The following is a 20,698-nucleotide window of genomic DNA, read 5'->3' as shown; positions in this document are numbered from 1 at the left end:
TGGAATACCTACAGTGCCAATTCACCGAAGCCAAGGGTAATGAGTTGAGGTTGCGGGAAAAGAACGCCCGCCTAGCGAGATAAGTAAGAGAGCAGGAGGAGAAAGTAAAAGAGGTAAAGGCAGCTTACAAGTTAGCGAGCGAACAGGGGTTTGAAGAGGCAGATCACGGCCCCTGCAAGGAGCAGATAGAAAATCTGAGCTTGGCCTTGAGGAAGGCAAAAGGCATGGTGTGCCTCATAAGCCCGAAGGCAGGCCAGGAGGATTTTATGGGGAACGAGGGGAGGACAGTTCAAACATCACTGGTAGTGCCCAGGGACGACCCGGTTGAAGAACAAGAGGTCACACGACCACCACCCGTAGCGCCAGGTTTCAGCAAGGTCTGGCAGCGAGGGGGGGTGGAGTCAGAGGTGGAGGAACCCCCGCCAGAGAGGTCGGAGCCGGGACCGATGTGCCCAGCCCGGCATCAGAGGTTCGGCCCACCCGTTAATGGCCACGATGAGGGACCCCTCCAAATCCAGTTCGTATTACCGTATAGCACCCAACAGCTTAGGGCTATGGTGAGCCATATCCCAAAGCTCTCCGAAAAGGGGGACCCCTCGATCCACTTCAGGGAAGTAGAGCAGGCAGCCAGCGACAATGGCTGCGATGGCGCTGAGCAGGCCAAAATGCTGCTATTTTCCCTAGAGAGTAGGCTCCTCCAGTCCCTCTCTGACGAGTGTATGAAGGGGCAGTGCAGGTATGAGGAGCTCAGGGATGAAGTTCTGGAGGCCATGGGGATGAATGAGGAAAGTCCTTTCTCCCATGTGGAGAAGACGGTCCAGCTCACAGGGGAAACCCCGCAAGCTTTCGCGGACAGGTTATGGCCGGTGACCGGAGTGCCTCTCCGGGGGCACCGAACCGGGGGTTCCTGAACGGGGATCCACTGACCCATTGGCTCCGTTGCCTGGTGGCAAACAGCTTGCCACAGGTCCGGGCCAAGGCGGAAGCCTGGTTCGACCCAAAGAACCCCCAGATCACTGAACTTACGGTGATCAGACAGTTGACCCTAGCCTATAAGAACGGTAGGGGAACCGATGCACACCCACCCAAGGGGAAGGTGCATGAGGTAAAACCCGGACAGGGTAGGAAGGAGTGGCATCAGGAAGGGAATAACCCCCCCAACACAAAGACGAATTATTACGGGTGTGGGAAGGATGGTCACTGGTGGAAGGAGTGCAAAAACCCTTGGAAAGACAACAAGGGAAAGAATTCCACAGCCCCAGCCCAAAAGGCAGAGGCAGGAATCCCTCCCGCCGCGGTCGAGTCATTTTTGGACACCATGAGGTCCTTATTGACTGGCCATGGGAGAGTAGCAGCTGCTACCGGTGCTCTGACCCCATCAGCCCCATCCAACCCACAGCCCTGACTAGAGCCAGCGCAGCCTGTTTACCTGTGTTCCCTTCGGTACGATGAATGGAAAAGACCTCTCGTGGAGATGGAGGTAGAAAAGGTGAAGGAGACCTATCTGTTGGACACGGGGGCATCATGCACCATGGTCCATTCAGCTAACCCCACCACCTCACCTCTATCTAATGGGGTCCCATACAGTCTGTCGGGATTCACAGGCAAAGAACAGACCGGCTCGTTTTCCATCCCGCTCGCCATTCGTTTAGGACCTCTCCGCTGTAAGTGGACCTGTGTCCTAATGAAGTGGGAAGTGGAGGGTGGAAGAGGGGTCCTGGGAGCCGACTTTATTGTAGGCCACGGGATCCTGGTCGATTTAAGAAATCATTGCCTATGGGGGGCAAGTATAGGAAAGGACGGCGAGGTAGTGGTAATCCCAGGGAAAGAAGGGAAGGGGACCCTATGCATCATGAAGCCCAAAGAGGGTTATAACCTCGAGCTCATTGTCAGTAACACCCCAAAGGAGTTCCAGGCATTTGTGCAGGCCCACCTAGCCACATTTGCCACACACAAGCACGACTGCAGGAGGGTCAACGGGTTTGAGGTCAGCGTAGACGGGGACCCCATGGCCCGACCACAGAAACAGTATAACTTCCCCAGGGAAGCGGAGCCAGACATGGAAGCTGCCATGTCCTCCTTAGTGCAGCAGGGAGTCTTGAGACCGATAGCCACCCACGTAAACTCTCCACTGTGGCCGGTTAGAAAGCCGGACAATTCCTGGAGGGCCACAGTGGACTATCGGGTGCTCAATAGTAACATCCCAACCTGTGCACCCACGGTAGCAGCAGTTGCCGACCTGATAGGAAGTATCCCAGCATCCGCGACCACTTTCACGGTGCTGGATATTTCCAATGGGTTTTGGTCCATCCCTTTAAGGAGGGAGGATCAGTACAAGTTTGCCTTTACATTTAAAGGGCAACAGTACATGTGGCGCTGCTTGCCTCAGGGCTTCCAGAACAGCCCCAGCATTTTCCATCAGTGCATGGCAAACAGTTTAAAGGATTTCAGTCAGCCCAGACAGTTGGTACAATATGTGGATGACCTGCTTCTCTTCACCGATTCGAGAGAGGAGCATGGCCCACTGCTGGCCAAACTGCTGGAGCTGCTTGGGCAAAAGGGTTTTAAAGTAAACCCCAAGAAAGCGCAGATCGGCCAGCAGGAGGTGAAATTCCTAGGCCTGACCGTACACGTTGGAGAAAGGGCCATAGATAAGGCTAGGAGAGAAGCGGCACAAGAGTTACCAGTCCCCAACACAGTCATGGGTGTGAGGTCGTTTCTAGGGCTAACCGGGTACTGCAGGGACTTTATTGAAGACTATGCAGCCACAGCAGCCCCTCTGCTCCAACTCCTACACAAGGGTGTGGAGTGGGTTTGGGATGAGGGTTGCCAGGCAGCATTTGTCAGGCTCAAGAAGGACTTGCAGACTGCACCAGCTCTAGGGGCCATAGATGGGGGAAAAGAGTTTTTCCTGGAGGTAGCAGCCAGCGGGGACAGCCTGAGTGCTGTGCTGCTCCAAGAGCGGCACGGCCGGCTGAGGCCGGTGGTCTACTCCTCCAGGATACTCACGGATGTGGAGAGGAGCTACTCCAACTGTGAGTGGCACCTCTTGGCCACATATTGGGCTGTGTAAAGATCGCTGATCTTCACAGGCACCTCTCCCATCACCCTCCTCACCCATCACACACCCACCCAGATGCTCCTGGATGGGAGGATCAAGAATGGGACAGTGAGCAGTGCCCGCATTGCTCGCTGGACCCTGCTCCTCTCACAGATGGACTTAAAGGTGAAGGGTCTCTGCGAGCCAAAGCTCGCAGCCAACCTGGTATATCCTGGAACAGCCCACCGGTGTTCCATAGAAGGGGTTTGGGAAGTGAACATAGGTTTATGGGCCGGGATACATCCCACGGGCAGCGAGATCTATGTAGACGGCTCCAGCACGGTATCTGCTGGCGAGCGACTCACGGGGTGTGGAGTTTATGACCCAGCGGCAAACATTGCCCTGGCGATTAAGCCCCCCAGCACCATGAGCGCCCAGCAGGCTGAACTGTCCGTGGTAGTGTACGTCGTTACACACCCCGAAATCTTCCCCACCCCATACACGATTTGCTCGGACAGCATGTTTACGTGCAATTCGTGTACGGAGTACCTGGCCATCTGGTCCCGCCGCAGATACACCTCCGCCGACGGGAGACCCCTCACAGTGAAAGCCCTGCTGGAAAAGATCCTAGCAGCAGTGGGGGAGGAAGGGGATGTTTTCATCCACAAGGTGAAAGCCCATTCCTCCACAGAACCCCGCAGTCAAGGCAACCAGCAGGCTGACATGCTCGCCAAGGAGGGTGCCCACACAGGCGCTTTCTGGGACCCATATGGGTCCAGACCCATGGCAGTAGTCAGAGGTAGGGACGGGACACAAAGAAGTGCAGGGATAGCTTTAGCCCCGGACCTTAAGATGGTCCAAGCCCAAGACCCCATCCTCAAGGCAGTCCTCAGTGCAGTGACTGAGGGAAAAAGGGTAGAGGATCCTTACGGCACAGCAACCCTCTCCGTTAAAGAGGGCATGCTGTTCCGGGGGGAACAGTGGGTTGTGCCGCAGCAACACCGGAGGGAATTCCTTCAACTGGCCCATGAGGGTCCAGGAGCGGGACACTTCTGGCCTGAGACCACCTGGCAACGGGTGGAACAGGCGGGATGGTGGCCAGGACACAGGGAAGATGTCCGCAAGTTCTGCGCCGGCTGTCTGGTGTGCGCTGCTAATAACCCTGACCTCCACAAAAGGAAGGTACCTATGGGACACATCAGGAGGGTAGAGGGACCATGGCAGTCGATACAGTTCGACTACATCGGGCCCCTGCCCACCGCCCAGGGAGGCTATAAGTACTGCCTAGTCCTGGTAGATGTGTTCACGAAATGGGTAGAGGCCTTCCCCTGCACAACAGCCACAGCACTGGGTACGGCCAGGATCCTGGTCCGGGAAGTGTTCTCGAGGTGAGGGCTACCACAATATGTGGAGTCTGACCAAGGGAGTCACTTCACTGGACAGGTGATGCAGAATACCCTTATGCTGCTAGGCATCGAGAGGAAGTGGCACGTGGCCCACAACCCACAGTCATCAGGGATTGTGGAAAGAATGAATAGGACCCTAAAAGGAAGGTTGAGGAAGGAGACGGTGGACTCGCCTTAAAATGGGCCGAGGTCCTACCGCTGGTTCTGATGGGGATCCGGGCCAGCCAGTCAAAAAGCATGGGGTACTCCCCGTACGAGCTGATGACTGGCAGGGTTATGCGGACCCCCACCCATGTATTAGCCCCGGTGCTCACGGAGGGTCAGCTCAGAGAGGTAAACTGGGACAGGTTCGCCCGAAACCTCTTCAAGCACCTTAAACAGGTCCACGAGCAGGCAGCTGGGAACATTGCAAAGCAGCATCGGAGCAACCGATTGCTGTTAGAACCCCGAAAACACCACGAGTGGGAGGTAGGGGATCAGGTCATGGTGAGGGACTATGCCCGAGTAGGGAGTCTGGAACCATTATACATGGGGCCCTACAGCATTGTAGACAAGGCCAGCCCCATGGTATACGCAGTTAAGATGCCTCGGCGCACCAAATGGTTCCATATTAATCAGTGTAAACTGTTTAAGCCCGAAAAGAGAAAACAGCCAGTTGGGGTAGGGTCTGAGGATAGAAATCCTCAGCCTGCAGCGGGAGCGAGTTCACAGACTGCACAGGCAGGCGCTGTGGCTTGCTTGAGGGGAGGGGCCAAGCCACCCACCGATTGGGACACTCCCCCACTCTTCTGGGCTCCAGATGAGGCGGGACCCGAGGGCGAAAACCCCGCCCCTAACCCAGGCTTAGAGGAGGAGGGACTGGAGGTCAAAGACCCCACCCCGGACCCAGATTTGGGCCCTGAGGGTGAGGATCCCCAGCCAGCGGCAGCGGTGAGCCCACAGACCGCACCGGAGGGGGCAGCGGTTCGGGTTAAAGGCCCACCAGCCAAGTAAACCCCACCCGCCAAAGTCCTCAGAAGGTCCCCACGGATGCCCCAGCCAAGGAAACCATGCTCACCAGCTCCCCATTTTAAAGGGACAGCCTCCCGAGTTAGGGGGAAGTCCAAGGACAGAGGTCCCCAGCCGGCAGCCACAGGCTGCGAGGGACCGACAGTACAGGACAGTGTAGCCACGCCGAAGGGAGAGGTGTGCCACAGTCCAAACAGAGATTAGCCTGGCCGCCCGGAGACGGGCGGCGGATGTACATAGTTTTATGTAAGTTTATATTGTTAAGTTTGGGTGTTTAGTTTAAGTTTAAATACAGTGATGGGTAGTTTTACACTGTAGTAGTATTTTTAAGAATGTTTGTATTTAAGTCGAGGTCGCAAGACTTGACTATGCTTCACCCAAGCCAGAGAAACACCTTGGGACCTGGCTATATGCTCTTGTGTCTCTTTTCAGAAAGAGGATTTCAGAATGAAGGGGGGCGTACTCCTACTCGCCCTGATAGGGATGAGCGTTGGAAAGTGAGGTGACGTGGAGGACTCTCACATCTACGGGTGCTCGGGAGAAAAGGCTCCAGTGGTGACTGGTGGGAGCAGCGAACAAGGCGTGGAGGAGCCCGCCATCTATGCCCATGAGGGAAGATGGTCCGGGTGGTTGGGATCCAACTCCACCCGGTACTCCAGCCAGACTGGGTTCACCTATGGGGAGGCCTCCCTCCCCTGCCCCAGCGTACAGGTTGTGGCCTCACGGGTCGGGGTCACTGAGGGGAAACGCGTGTGCCTGACCTGCAAAGGACAGATTCCCCTGGGAAGGTGGTGGTGGCTCAGAAAGCTGTGCACGGACATGGGGGATCGTACAGCTGACTGGGAACAAATGGGGAACGACACCCACTGGACGGTCACCGGGACCCAAGAAGGGACTAGCATATGTTGGGATAAGTGGTGGGAGTCGGAACAGGGAATCTATGTCTGTATGTGGGGGTCAAAAAGGGCCTGTCCCACAGGCATCTCCATCATCTTCTCCGCATCATGGCAGGATAAGGGGAAGGGGTGGAATGGGATTCCCACCTACACACCTGCAGAGTCCCGCGTTACCCCGCCCCAATTAAAGCCAATGAGCTAGTGGCACGCGGCCGGAAGCCCCTGCCCACGACTCAGGCAGCAAGGACACACAGAGAGGGGTGCCCTGCCACAACCAAGGGACCAGGGAATGGGCTGGTACTAGTACCTATGGATCAGGTACTATACCAGGGGGTACACTACGCGGTAGCCTCCGTGATTTTAAACCTCACCGAGGTACACTTATCGGAGTGGTGTCCCAAAGAGACAGAGCAGCTATACCAGGCCCTGTTAAAGGACATGTTTAAGAAGTTTTACGAGTTCGATTTCGCTAATGTCGACAAAACTGAACTGTACACCACACACCGTGAGTACTTTGGTAATACGGGGAGACAAAGAAGGGGAGTATGGAATGATGTTTTACTGCGTTTAACATAGGGTCCTCTGTCATCAACAGTCTGGATGACATAGAGTTGCAGACCCAGGTAAACGGTTTAAAAACACAGTTAAGGAAGATATTAATGGACGGGAACAAGTTAGTAGGCTTGGAGTTACATGAGGACCAGGCCATGACGGTCCATTTAAAAGAGATTATAGCCTAGCTGGAGATGCACGCAAAGACAGTAAATGCCCTCATATGAGAGGACGGAAATGCTTCTGACCAGGCTGCGCAGAACGAGGTGTACGTGCTGTATGGGGCATGGTTGCTGGGCGAGGGCCGCAGTAATCTGGAGGATTTAAAACAGGGTTTAGTCCCCTCCTGGATCAGCAACAAGCACCTCGCAGCCCTCCATCCATTTGAGAATGCACTAAGCCTGTGCCAACTCCGGCTAGCTTCCGAAGCCTACCCGGGCCCAGTGGATTGTGGGCAGTTTAACCACACCATCATGGGAATAGTAGTGAGAATGCCGGTTATGGGTAGGATGGCCTGACCTGCATTGGTATACAGGGTTGAGAACATTGGAGTCATTCAAGGGGGGGCACACATTCGTTTCACAGCGGTCCCACCTTACGTCATAAAGTGGGAGCACGCTATGACAGGTACCGACCTCTCGGGGTGCCGGAGCCAGGGAGCACACATAATACTGTGTCCCCAGCAATTGAATGCCTATTCAAAACCGGAGTGTGGGTTCAGAGCTGTTGGCGCAAAACCTATAAATTGTACCATGGAGGCAATGACACAAGGCCATGTTCCCCCACAGGTAGCATACAGGAAACTTTCTGGTATCCGGCACGGACGGGACCGAGCTGGTGCCGGTCTATTAACAATGCCAGAGAATCGAGCGCTATAGTTAAAACATACGGAGCTTCTGAGCTCCGTATCTAGCAACAAACCCTGTTGCTTAGCAACAGCTTCAAAACAATCAGCGCAGCTTGCAAGCATCTCTGTAGCTTAGCAACAGCTTCAGTTAGACGCTTGCACAGCCAGAAATGAGTAAAAAAAAGTAACTAAAAGTAAAAAAAGTTATCTGAACCGACTCCTGAATTTTGCCGGTTAACCGACATTTCCGGTTATTTAGTGGCCGGTTAATCGAAAGTTTCCTGTATATAGGAGGTGCGACATATTGTGTCACCAGAGGTGCGCCCCACTACCAGCATGGACAGCATAGCTGGTGTCCGGTAAGTGACAGCAGTTTCTGCTTTAAACCCGAGGCAGAAGTTCAAGTGGCCCAGGAACGAATTGTTCCCATTCCTGAACCCTCCACTGTTCACCTCACTGTAAAGGAGAATTTTACCAACCTGCAAAAGTACATAGCGCATTTTGGCTCCGAAATTCCCCCTCTCCCAGAACACCATACCAAGATACTCAAAGCCGTAATAGTCTCGCAGAAACATTTCTGCACGTTAGAGCAGAAAACGGTAGAGATAGGGGCTAAGATATTGGACATTGTGATTCCACCCTAGTGGGACATTTTCAATAATATAGAGGTCCCTTCATGGATTAGGCTGGCTTCCCACATCCTTGTGGTGTGCCAGCTGGGGATAGTATTGTATCTAGTATGCACTCAGTGCAAGGGAAAGGGTCAAATACTAGAATTCCGAAACCAGAGGACCTGGAAGGAACATTATGTGAAGGTGGAGGGAGATACACCTGTTTGTGTTTTGTATTTCTGATTAAAGATTGTTTTTTTGTGTTTTGTTGTTTTTAATAAAGATTTTCAAACGTGTTGTTTTAATAAAGATGTATCTGTTCAAATTGGTGCAAGGGTGTTGGACCCCCTCCATGCTTGGATGTGTGTAAATGACTGTAATTTTTCTATGTATGCTTATGTACACTACATTTTTACAGAATGGGAAATGCATGTGTCGTGGGTATATTAGATAGGTAATTACAGGGGACGATTAACTATGGAGGGTTGGAAATTTTGCTCACCTTATCAGGATGATATTTAAAGCGAGTTTAGTATCAACAGGGGGGAGTGTAAGTGTAGGGTTCTCAAAATTCCCGCACTCCCCAAATTATGGATCAAGGGACCCTGTTTGGACAAGTTATTAAAAACAGGGTACCCAAAATGGTTTCTGTAACCTCGTGACCAAAACCGACAGGATTTTTTTAGCAGGGCCCTGCAGACAGGCAGAGACAAAACTTAAAATGCAGGAATCTATGAAAAGACTCTGAAGCCAGACAGCCAAAGTAAACGCAGGATATACATTAATTCGACTTGAAACAGATCAAGCTAGAATGGGCCTAAAATCGAGGCCATTATGTTTCTGCATATTTAATCGGTAATAGCTCACAGTAGCCATCAAGTCAGGATGGGGACAATTAAGTTTCATCCATGACAAACAACCAGGACATCCGGGCCATTAGACCCGGAGACAACCACTCCACAAGTTGTTAAAGTAAATGGCTGTAATCATTTTAAACAAACCCACCAAAAGTTAGACAAAGGACTGACCTGATTTGGCGCGCAGATAAGGATTGAAGAACGAGTATAATTGTAGGCCCATCAGTGGCAATCGCTCTCTTGACTCTTGCTCCTGCCCTCATCTTTGACCTTGGCCTGCTGCCTCTCGTTCTCATGCCCTGGCCTCGTGGCGGTCTCTCTTCTCGCTCCCCGCACTGCTCAACAACCAAGGACGCCCATTACACCGGGGCCAAATGCGGGAGGAGAACGAGACCCGAGTTCAAAACCACACAGGCCACAAACGGGCAGACGAAATGAGACGAGACGAGACGAAGAATACAGTAAACCGGTAAAGGCAGAGAAGGGCAGCGAAAAGACGCATTGGGGGACAAATGCCCAGTTATAAGCTGGTGTTTGGTGAATAAGTTGGTGTTACATGCACAGATAGTAAAACCCCGTTTTTAAGAATATGCTGGTGTTCGAAGAATGGGTAGCAAAATCGAGACAAACGGCCTAGTTATAAGCTGGCGCTTGTCACATGGACAGTAATAGCCCGGTTGAAGAATAAACTGGCGTTCGAAGCATGGGTAGTAAAATCATTTAGACGGTAAAGACCGCCAACCGACCCCCAACCGCCGCAATACCACCGACAACCGCCCGAGGAAGAAGAAGAAGACCCATTGCGACTCGACGAAGACGGTAGCTGAGGAAAAGGAGGGTGCTTCGCATAAACAACTTCAGCGGCGTGCACTGAGACCACGTGGCGATGGGATACCCCAAAGGACAGCAAGAGCGGACCTCAAAACCAACCCAGCTAAAGCAACAGCTTTCGGATTGGTGAGCATGAATTCCTGGCCCCTCATAGCTTAATCGAGTTAGTTATAGGGGGTGGGATAAGGATAAGGGGATTGTTAATGTAGTTGTTTTCCCTCGATGTGCCGTGTGTTCCCCATTCCCATATAAGTGAAATTGTTTATGCCTGTATTCATATCAGTAATTCTCATAAGATTGTGTTTTATTCTGCTTTTTAATAAAATTTTGGTTTTCTTATACCAAACCACTTGTCTACTCGATTTTCTGTATCGCCGCCTGTAACTAAGTCCGGTGTCTAGAACCCAGGCGTGTGGGAGCGATTCGAACCGCTCAAGGGACAGTCAGAGGTGAAGCTGACTGGGCGCACGCCATCCCCTACATACATGTATGAACTTCAAACTGGCTCATATACCCGATGTGGTGGCCTGGAAAGAACCTTTATGCTGTTGTGACCTTCACAACTACAGGAATAACTGTTCATGTATTGAAATTATATGTAAGTCACCTTGCAACAGATGGTATAGCATCACTTCCTCTGTGAATCACCGTTAACATAGCCAAGTAGGAAAGGTGTGATCTATAAATACAGCTCCTTATGTATTGAAAGGACCACAGATATGGCCTATGGTGTCATTGCATCTGAAGATTTTGCCCTTGCATGGAATTGTCTTCCTTATCTAATTCATGAAATACAATGAGAACACTCAAAAGGGATTCTCATCCTGACACCTTTGTTAGCTGTAACTTGTAAATGCAACAACAATTTGAAATACTGGAGGAAAGCTTGCCTTGCAAAGTGAAGGTCTTAGGAAAAAGTCAACATGGGTTTACAAAAGGTAAATCGTGCTTGACTAATTCACAGAAACCCCACAGTGCAGATAGAGGCCATTTCAGCCCATCAAGCCTGCACCGACACATATCCCACCCGATCCCCGTAATCCCTACACCAACACATATCCCACCCTATCCCTGTAACCCCACGTATTTAATCCCCCTAGCACTAAGGGTCAATTTTATCATAGCCAATCAACCTAACCTGCACATCTTTGGACTGTGGGAGGAAACCGGAGCACCCGGAGGAAACCCACGCAAACACAGGGAGATATATGCAAACTCCACACAGACAGTCACCCGAGGCCGGATTCGAACCCGGGTCCCTGGCGCTGTGAGGCAACAGTGCTAACCACTATGCCACCGTACTGGAATTTTTTGAGGATGTAACTGGTAAAATAGATAAGGGAAAACCAGCGGATGTGGTGTATTTGGACTTTCAGAAGGCTTTCGATAAGGTCCCACATAAGAGATTAGCATGCAAAATTAAGGCACATGGGATTGGGGGCAAGGTATTGACTTGGATAGAGAACTGGTTGGCAGATAGAAAGCAAAGAGTTGGAATAAAAGGGTCATTTTCCGAGTGGCAGGCAGTGACTAGTGGGGTACCGCAAGGATCGGTCCTAGGACCCCAGCTGTTCACAATATATATTAATGATCTGGACGAGGGAATTGGATGTAATATCTCCAAATTTGCAGACGACACAAAGCTGGGTGGGAGGGTATGCTGTGAGGAGGATGTCGTGAAACTCCAGTACGATTTGGACAGGTTGGGTGATTGGGCAGAAACATGGCAAATGCACTATAATGTGGATAAATGTGAGGTTATCCACTTTGGTTGCAAAAACAGGAAGGCAGATTATTATTTGAATGGCAATAGATTGGGAGAAGGGGAAGTGCAAAGAGACCTGGGTGTTCTTGTGTACCAGTCGCTGAAGGTAAGCATGCAGGTGCAGCAGGCGGTTAAGAAGGCAAATGGTATGTTGGCCTTCGTAGCAAGAGGGTTCGAGTGCAGAAACAAGGATGTCTTGCTGCAGTTGTACAGGGCCTTGGTGAGACCGCACCTTGTGTATTGTGTGCAGTTTTGGTCGCCTTATCTGAGGAAGGATGCTCTTGCCGTGGAGGGAGTGCAGCGAAGATTCACCAGGCTGATACCTGGGGTGGCAGGAATGACGTATGAGGAGAGATTGTGTCGATTGGGCTTATACTCACTGGAGTTTAGAAGATTGAGAGGGAATCTCATCGAAACCTATAAAATTCAGTCAGGCCTGGACAGACTAGATGCAGGAAGGATGTTTCTGATGGCCGGGGAGTCCAGAACCAGGGGTCATAGGCTAAGGATAAGGGGTAAGCCATTTAGGATGAGATGAGGAGGAATTTCTTCACCCAGAGAGTGGTGAACCTGTGGAATTCTCTGCCACAGAGGGCGGTGGAGGCCAGTTCATTAAATATATTCAAGAAGGAGTTGGATATATTTCTTAAGGCTAAAGGGATCAAGGGATATGGGGAGAAGGCAGGGACAGGGTACTGAATTTGGATGATCAGCCATGATCTCATTGAATGGCGGAGCAAGCTCGAGGGGCCGAATGGCCTACTCCTGCTCCTATCTTCTATGTTTCTATGTTTCTAAAGGCAGATAAAACAGACAAAAAATAACAATACAAAAGTTAAATGCAAAAGTAGATAAATGCTCGCTACCAAAATAAATAACAGTACATCACTAATTCCAGTAACAGCAGCCTTGCTTTAAGAATTGTCTGAGGTGCAGCCCATATGACCCAAAACTCACCTCGCAAAAGTTCCTGCACTGCCACCAGCAGGATTCTGCATCGAGTCGAGCCTTGAAAAATTGCCCTCAATATTTCTTCCTGAATTCACATCCATTATGCTGTTATAAATATGTAATAGTGTTGATTTATTAGCCAGGGTATGGTCCTTTGTATTTCTTTGTGGAAGAGTAATAGGACTGGGATCTTTGTATTGGTGCAGGCTCCCCATCTTCTGAACTACCCTTACCTATCACTGGCAGCATGTGCATAAATAAATAGGATATAGAGGCTGTGTCTAATTGCCTAACATATGACCATGCATAAGAACATAAGAACATAAGAAATAGGAGCAGGAGTAGGCCAATCGGCCTCTCGAGCCTGCTCCGCCATTCAATAAGATCATGGCTGATCTGATCCTAACCGCCAATCTACTATCACAGAACCATCTCCTGAATCTAACAGAATTAGACACACGAAATAGGAGCAGGATCAGGCTACACGGTCCCTGGGCCCGCTCCACTACCCACAGGGCCATGTCCGATCCGAACCTAGACTCATGTCCAAATTCCTGCCCGCTCCCCGTAACCCTTAATTCCCTTTACTTCTAGGAAACTGTCTATTTCTGTTTTAAATTTATGTAATGATGTAGCTTCTACAGCTTTCTGGGGCAGCATATTCCATGGACCTACCACCCTCTGAGTGAAGTAGTTCCTCCTCATCTCAGTTTTGAAAGAGCAGCCCCTTATTCTAAGACTATGCCCCCTAGTTCTAGTTTCACCCATCATCGGGAACATCCTCCCCGCATCCACCCGATCCAACCCCTTCACAATCTTATATGTTTCAATAAGATCGCCTCTCATTCTTCTGAACTCCAATGAGTAGAGTCCCAATCTACTCAACCTCTCCTCATATGTCCATCCCCTCATCCCCGGGATTAACCGAGTGAACCTTCTTTGTACTGACTCGAGAGCAAGTATGTCTTTTCTTAAGTATGGACACCAAAACTGTATGCAGTATTCCAGGTGCGGTCTCACCAATACCTTGTACAACTGAAGCAATACCTCCCTATTTTTATATTCTATCCCCCTAGCAATGAAAGCCAACATTCCATTGGCCTTCTTAATCACTTGCTGCACCTGCATACTAACCTTTTGAGTTTCGTGCACCAGGACCCCCAGATCCCTTTGTACTTCAGTACTTTCCAGTTTCTTGCCATTAAGATAATAACGTGCTCTACAATTTTTCCTGCCAAAGTGCATAACCTCACACTTTCCAGTATTGTATTCCATCTGCCAATTCTCTGCCCACTTACTTAGCCTGTCTATGTCCCCTTGCAGGTTTTTTATGTCCTCCTCACTCACTACTTTCCCTCCATTCTTAGTATCATCTGCAAACTTTGATATGTTACACTCGGTCCCCTCCTCCAAATCGTTAATATAGATTGTAAAGAGTTGGGGACCCAGCACTGACCCCTGCGGAACACCACTAGTTACTGATTGCCAGTCTGAGAATGAACCATTTATCCCAACTCTCTGCCTTCTGTTAGATAGCCAATCCTCTATCCATGCCAGAATATTACCCCCAATCCTGTGTTTTTTATCTTAAGCAATAATCTTTTGTGTGGCACCTTGTCAAATGCCTTTTCAAAGTCTAAATACACTACGTCCACTGGTTCCCCTTTATCCACCCTATATGTTACTTCCTCAAAGAACTCCAGCAAATTTGTCAAACATGACTTCCCCTTCATAAAACCATGCTGACTTTGTCCTATTAAATTATGATTATCCAAATGCCCTGTTACTGTCTCCTTAATAATGGACTCTAAAATTTTACCTACCACAGATGTTAGGCTAACCGGTCTATAGTTTCCAGCCTTCTGTCTACTGCCCGTTTTAAATAAGGGTGTTACATTAGCAGTTTTCCAGTCTGCCGGGACCTTTGCTGAGTCCAGGGAGTTTTGGAAAATTATTACTAATGCATCCACAATCCCTACCGTCACTTCCCTCAAGACCCTAGGATGTAAGCCATCAGGTCCAGGTGATTTTTCCACCTTGAGTCCCATTATTTTACCGAGTACCACTTCCTTAGTGATTTTGATCATGTTTAGCTCCTCCCCCCCTATAGCCCCCTGTTTGTCCAGTGTTGGGATATTCTTAGTGTCCTCTAATGTAAAGACTGATACAAAATATTCATTCAGTGTTTTTGCCATCTCCATATTTCCCACCATTAATTTCCCGGACTCGTCCTCTAAGGGACCAACATTTACTTTAGCCACACTTTTTCTTTTTATATAACTATAAAAACTCTTACTATCTGTTTTTATATTTTTTGCTAATTTACTTTCATAATCTATCTTCCCTTTCTTAATCAATCTTTTTGTTATTTTTTGCTGTCTTTTAAAGTTTTCCCAATCCTCTATCCTCCCACTAGATTTGGCTACCTTATATGCCCTTGTTTTTAGTCGAATACTATCCTTAATTTCTTTACTTAGCCACGGATGGCTGTCTTTTCTTTTACACCCTTTTCTTCTCAGTGGAATATTTTTTTTTTGGAAGTTGTAAAATAACTCCTTAAATGTACACCACTGATCATGTATCGTCTTACCCTTTAATCTATTTTCCCAATCCACTCTACTCAATTCCGCTCTCATACCTTCATAGTCTCCTTTATTCAAGCTTAGCACGCTTGTTTGAGATCCAGCCTTCTCACCCTCTAATTGAATATGGAATTCAACCATGTTATGGTCACTCATTCCAAGGGGATCCTTTACTAGGACATTTTTAATTAATCCTGTCTCGTTACACAGGACCAGATCTAAGGTTGCTTGCCCCCTGGTCGGTTCAGTTACATACTACTCAAGAAACCCATACCTAATACACTCAATGAACTCATCCTCAAGGCAGCCCTGCCCAATTTGATTTGTCCAATTAAAATGATAGTTAAAATCCCCCATAATTATAGATGTTCCCTTATTACAAGCCTCAACTATTTCCTGATTGATACTCCGTCCAACAGAGTTGCAACTGTTCGGAGGCCTATAGACTACGCCCACTCGTGTTTTTTTCCCCTTATTATTCCTTATTTCCACCCAAACTGTTTCATTATCCTGATCTTTTGACCCAATATCATTTCTCTGTAATATAGTGATTCCTTCCTTTATTAACATAGCCACCCCACCTCCCCTTCCTTCCTGCCTGTCCTTCCTGATCATTAAATAACCTGGTATGTTTAATTCCCAGGCATTGTCACCCTGCAGCCATGTTTCTGTAATGGCCACAAGATCATACCCATATGTAGTTATTTGTGCCATTAACTCGTCTATTTTGTTACGAATGCTACATGCATTCAGATAGAGAACTTTCAAGTATGTTTTGTGACACTTAGTTCCTGCTTTTGCCCTTTTTATTACTTTACCTTTTACTCCATACCTTCTGCCCCTTCCTGACACATTCTGGTTTTTAATTTCCCCTCTGCTACCTAAGTCTATGACCTTCTCTGTTGTCATTTTTATTATTTGCTCTCTAGGAACCTCCCCCCCACTCGTTAGTTTAAAGCCCTCTCTACAGCCCTAGTTATATGATCCGCCAGGACTCTAGTCCCAGCACTGGCCAAGTGAAGCCCGTCCCAACGGAACAGCTCCCTCCTGCCCCAGTACTGGTGCCAGTGTCCCAGGAAGCAAAACCCATTTCTCCCACACCAGTCTTTGAGCCACGCATTTAACTCTCTAATTTTATTTGTCCTAGCCAAATTCGCTCATGGCTCAGGTAATAATCCAGAGATTATTACCCTTGAGGTTCTGTTTTTTAATTTGACCCCTAGCTGCTCACACTCCTTTAACAGAACCGGCTTCCTAGTCCTATCTACGTCGTTTGTACCAACATGGACCACGACAACTGGATCCACCTCCTCCCACTGCAAGTTTCTTTCCATCCCAAAGGAGATGTCCTTAACCCTGGTAACACAGCCTTCAGGACTCTCGCTCTCAGCTGCAGAAAACTCTATCTATCCCCCTAATAATACTATCCCCTACCACTACAACATTTCTAGTTACTCCCCCCTCTTGAATGGCCCCCCGTTCCACAGTGCTGTGGCTAGGTTGCTCATCCTCCCTGCAGTCCCTGCTCCTGTCCCCACAGGGAGTAAGAACCTCGAACCTGTTGGACAAGAGCAAGGGCTGCGGCTCCTCCAGCTCTACCTCCTGGATCCCCGTACCTGCCTCACTCGTAGTCATGCCGTCCTGTCCCTGACCATGGGCTACATCTGAATTAATTAACTTCATAGTTGTGACCACCTCCTGATACACAGAGTCCAGGTACTTCTCCCCCTCCCTGATGTGTCACAGTGTCTGAAGCTCAGACTCCAGCTCATCAACACGGAGCTGGAGTTCATGTAGCAGCAGATACTTGTCACAGACGTAATCACCGTGAGCCTCAATGGGGTCCACCGGCTCCCACATCTCGCAACAGTAACACATCACCTGCTCCATTCTATGTAATTAATAAAATTTTTATTGTTAGTTATGGACACCCTCTGCCCGATTTTAGATGCTAGTATCCCCTTTAATTAATTGGATTTAAATTAAATCAATCCCTCTAATCGCACTAGTTAAATGGTTTACCAACAGTCACTCTGCACCAGAAAGGCCTTATTAACTACAACCCACAGAGTTAAAGTTTGAAAAGAGCACCTAACACCCCACTTACCCTAACTCACACTTACCCAAACTCACAGCACTCTCTGCTGACTCGCACTCAGTGCTTGCTCACACTAGGACTGGTCTTTTTATACTGTTTGTTTGTTTGTTTGTTTGTTTGCAGCCAAATGAGTCACCCCTGCTGATTGGTTAGAAAACTGGTTTCCACTGCCTGCTGTGCCAATTTACTCCTACTGCAGTGTAACCTTGTTTTACTCTTCTTAAACCAACAGAATCCCAAATATTTAACTTTTCCCCTTTACTTAAACTGCTTAAGTAATCTTATCAAGAATGATTTAAAGAGAAATAACAATTAAAGAACTCTCACACTTACCCAAACTCACAGCACTCTCTGCTGACTCACACTCAGTGCTTGCTCACACTAGGGCTGGTCTTTTTATACTGTTTGTTTGTTTGTTTGTTTGTTTATAGCCAAATGAGTCACCCCTGCTGATTGGTTAGAAATTGGCTTCCACTGCCTGCTGTGCCAATTTACTCCTACTGCAGTGTAACCTTATTTTACTCTTCTTAAACCAACAGAAACCCAAATATTTACCTTTTGCGTTACCTCATTCCTAAATATATTTATTGAAATTATTCTTGATTTTCTATTGAGTAAAGAAATTGTGCCTCTATAAGGTGAGGGTAGGGAGAACCCCTCAGCCTTTATTAACAGACAAACAAAAATTAAGTAAATATGATGGCTAAAAATCTTAGTTCAAACCAGAAATCAACATTTTGTAGGAATGTCTAGTTCCTATCAAGAGACTGAGGTCGACTCAGGCGATCAACAAACGATGTTTAATATAAAACAAACTGAGTTTAACAAACCAAAGCATGAGAACTACGAAAACAGGTCTAGTGAGTTCGGACGCTCCACGAGGACTGCTTGGGCGGTCCCGTGGCTGGCGTCATGACGTCATCACGTTTTTCCCGCCAATGTGGGATCACATGATGAACGGCGTGACGTCATTGCGTTTGCCCATGCTCTTAAAGGGACCGCGCTCTGTACATGAAAACAGTATATACAAAGATACAGACTCAGGCTGTAGTTAACACACTGTTAAAGGGAATTATATACATTTGATCGGAGTCCCTTAGTGGCTCCGCCACATGCGCCCCCCCAGAATTGTCTTTAACAGAAAAAGTGAAACAGCGAGGAGGCCTGACAAGCCTGTCAGAGCGACTTCTGTACACTTGGAGTGGAAGCTGCTGGATGGCGGGCGGGCTGGCAGGTGGCTGCGCTTGATCTGGCACGGCGACTGTGGGCGGTCGGCCACGTTTTGGCGGCTGTGCGGTCTCGACCGGGCGGTCAAGGTCCAAGTATGCCGGCTTCAACCGGTCAACCGAAATGTGGTCCGGTTTACCTCTGATATCCACCGAGAAAGTTTTGTCTCCCGGCTCTAGCACGTGGAAAGGACCAGTGTAAGGAGCTTTGAGCGGATCCCGATGAGCGTCGTGGTGGATGAACACATATTTGGCGTTCTTCAGCTCTGCTGGGACGTGGGAGCTCTGAAAGCCGTGATACGACGTTGGTACTGGTGCAAAACACCTGGCTGCCTCCTGGTGGCTGATGAGTTGATTGGATGCGGACCATGGCTCTGTTGGAGTCGGAAGGAAATCACCTGGTACGCGTAGTGGTTGGCCATAGGCGAGCTCTGCCGAGGACGAGCGAAGATCTTCCTTGGGTGTCGTGCGAAGACCCAACAGGACCCATGGTAGCCTGTCCACCCACCCAGCGCCTTGGAGGCTGGCCCTCAGTGCGGCTTTGAGCGACCTGTGACAGGGGCTGCATGAGAAGAGCTGCCTTAGGCACGAAGCGGTGGTACTCCTGCAGGGCCCTGATGGTCTGCGGGCGTGGAAAAGATTTTACTGCCTCCACATTCGTTTGCAAAGGAATTGCGCTGTCCAATGTAATGCGATGGCCCAAGAAATCAATCTGTTGCAGGCCGAACTGGCACTTGGCCGGGTTGATGATCAGGCCGTGTTGGCTGAGGCGTCTAAAGAGGGTGCGTAAATGGCAGATGTGCTCCTCTTTGTTGGAACTGGCGATGAGGATGTCGTCGAGGTAAACAAAAATAAACTTGAGGTCCCGAAGTACGGAGTCCATCAGGCGCTGGAAAGCCTGTGCAGTGTTCTTCAGTCCAAACGGCATCCACAGAAATTCGAAAAGGCCGAATGGGGTGATGACTGCAGTTTTCGGGACGTCATGCGGCTGCACGGGGACCTGGTGGTAGCCACGGACAAGGTCGACTTTGGAAAAAAATGGTATTTCCTGCCAAATGGGCAGAGAAATCTTGGATATGAGGGATCGGGTACCGATCAGGAGTAGTGGCGTCGTTTAGGCGTCGGTAGTCGCCGCATGGCTGCCATCCACTGCCAGGTTTCGGGACAATGTGTAGAGGCGAAGACCAGGGACTATTCGACCGACGAATAGTCCCTAACCGTTCCATCGTGGCAAACTCCGCTTTCGCAACCGCGAGCTTGCCAGGTTCGAGGCGCCGGGCCCGCCAGTAGTGGTGATGTGATGTTCAACACCATGTTTAGTGGCTGTGGAGGAGAAGGTGGGTCTGGTCAGGTCTGGGAAATCTCCGAGGAGGCGAGTGAACTCATCCGGAGGCGGGAACGCACAGGAGACGGTGTGTGACATGGCGTTACTTCGGTGGCAAGGGATGGAGAGGAACGTGGCCACATTGATTAAATGGCGGTGCCTTACATCAACCAGGAGGCTATTGGCGCACAAGAAATCCGCACCGAGGATGGCTTGCGAGACCTTGGCCGTGATGAATTCCCAGCAAAACCGCTGGCTGCCGAAACACACCTGGACCCGCCGTCTGCCGAAGGTCCGAATAGCCCCGCCATTAGCCATCTCGAGGGAGAGGCCGTGCCTCCCAGCCTGTTATATCAAGATTTGGCGCGGGTAGGATGCTACACTGCGCCCCGGTGTCACAGAGGAAACATCGATCAGAGAGGGAGTCGGTGATAAAAAGAAGCTTTCCAGCATTTCCGATTGCCTTCGCAGCCGCGGAGCACCCGTTAGAGCCAGTCCTCTTTCGCCAGAGTTGACGTTGGGTTTTTTTGGGGCGAGAAGCTGCAGGGAGGGCGGCAACATCTTGCTTTCGCGCCAAAACGGGCGTGGTAGAAGCACAACCCCGCAGGTTGAGGAGCTGGGGCGGCGTCTGTGGGGGATGGGCACCTCGTGGCAGTGCAGTACTGCTGCGTCACTGCGAAGATCTTGTCCGCTTCGGCAGCAAG

Source organism: Somniosus microcephalus, chromosome 1, assembly GCF_052327205.1.
Source record: "Somniosus microcephalus isolate GS21.2 chromosome 1, FLI_Smic_1.0, whole genome shotgun sequence".
Taxonomy (NCBI): domain Eukaryota; kingdom Metazoa; phylum Chordata; class Chondrichthyes; order Squaliformes; family Somniosidae; genus Somniosus; species Somniosus microcephalus.
The sequence above is the reverse complement of the archived record's forward strand: the minus strand, read 5'-3'. Positions refer to the sequence as shown.